The sequence below is a fragment of the Alligator sinensis genome, unplaced genomic scaffold (genome assembly GCF_000455745.1).
Source record: "Alligator sinensis unplaced genomic scaffold, ASM45574v1 scaffold1176_1, whole genome shotgun sequence".
Classification (NCBI taxonomy): Eukaryota; Metazoa; Chordata; order Crocodylia; family Alligatoridae; genus Alligator; species Alligator sinensis.
Window position 1 is genome coordinate 633,335 of NW_005842590.1, and position 1,990 is coordinate 635,324.

The following is a 1,990-nucleotide window of genomic DNA, read 5'->3' on the forward strand; positions in this document are numbered from 1 at the left end:
GCTTAGAAGAGCTGAGAAGAGCTGCTCAGCAGGGTGAAGCAGTAACCCAGGAAGAGCCCCTGAAGACTTCTATCAGTGGGGAGCAGCAGACAGCTCCAGCAGTTAGGCTCTTGGTGTGCAGCCTGGGAGATGCATGAGGCAGCTTGCATCTGCAACCTCTGGTGTGCAGCCAGAGACACGATGCACAGGCCAGTGCACAGAGCAGGATCTTTGGAGCCCCTTGGGCAGGTCAGGTCCTCAACCCCCAGCACAAGGCTGGGAGCTCGGTGCAGGAAGCGCTGCACGGAGGATGAGACACCCTCGCAGCCACTCAAGGTGGCTCGGGGCAGCAGCTCAGTACAGACGATGCTGCACAGAGGATCTGGGAGCAGACCAAGCCCCGTGCTGCACAAGGTTGGCTGTCCAGGCCTCCAACCCCTAGCACAAGGTGAAGTGCCCGCTACATGCAGCGGTGCACGAGACCCTAAGCCAGATTAGTTGCAGCAGAGTCGGGCAGCAGGAAAGCCCAGCGGGAAACAGAGCTCAACCTAGAGAACGGGAGGCAACCCTCTGGGACTGTGGAGTAGTAAGTTACCCTGGAGCGAGGGTCCCAACAGGGGAGGGACCCCTCCATGGTTGCGAAGGGGTACGACATGGGCCGCTCCTGGGTGATAGCAGGGGAGCTTAGGAGTCTTTGGGGTCTCCCTCTCCTTTTCTTTCCCCCCTGCTCCTTTTCTGTAGTGGTACCTTGGGAGTGGGGGCGCTGCTCTGAAGGGCATCCAGGTAGTCTAAGGATTGCTGGTTATACTTGTAGACTGTGTCTTATAGTTTATGTAAATAAGTTGAAGTAACAGTTTGTATATTAATAGAGTTATAAGGTTGCCCAATCAATATCCTTTGTTCTGGGATGTTCTATGGTTCATCTGTATTTTTAAATAATAAGTGTGTGTGTGTGTGTGTATGTGTATATATGGTATACGTTTATTATTTTGTAAATGTGTACATTATATATATATATATATATATATAAAATGTATATTTATATATAATGTATGTGCAAATTATATATATACATATATACATACACACATAATAGGGTTCATTATTTTCTAAATTTGTACATTATATATATAATGTGTGTATATATATATATAATTTATGTACAAATTATGTGTGTGTGTGTGTATATATATATATAAAATTTATGTACAAATTTACAAAATAATAAACTCTATACCATATAACCGTGTGTGTGTGTGTGTATGTCCTTACCCTTTAATGGTTTTGTTGTAATAATAAATTTGTATAAAGTAAAACCTCTGTTATCCGGCATCCCCCATTCCCAGGGGATGCCGGATAACAAAATCTGCCGGTTAATTGAGCGGCCCGGGCTGCCACTTCGCCACCCCTCCCGCCACATCGCTGCCCCTCCCGTGGGCCCTGCAAGCCCCATGGGACAGGGAGGTGGGCCCCACACAGCCTGTTATGCCCCTGGGCCGTGGGGGCTCGGCAGCACAGGCTGCTTTGCCCTGGGCCATGGGGGCTCAGAGAAACCGGAAGTGCCATGGTGGGCACTTCTGGTTTCACTTTATCTTACAACCCAGCATCCCGGTTAATTGAGCATGCTGGCTTGTAAGAATCCGGTTAAACAGAACTTTTACTGTAGTTAAGTAATTGATTGACTGGGCCTGACTCTATAAGGGATGGAGGTGGCCACTGGGTAGCTGTGTCCCTCCACAGCACACCACCCTGCCAATAATTCCCTCAATTGGAGAGGGGAGTACAAACCCATGTACACCCGGGCTACAAACATCTTTTAAAAAGGGAGTATACAACTCAAGAAAGTTTGGGTACTACCACCTAGAAGTTCAGTACTTATATAGGTACTTACATAGTTCCCTGAATCAAAGGGTTAAGAGCAAGTGATTAAAGGAATATATAGTCCCAATATTTTAATTTTGAAACTCAAGGAGATGCGAAAATTATCCAAATGGAATACAAAAACCTGACC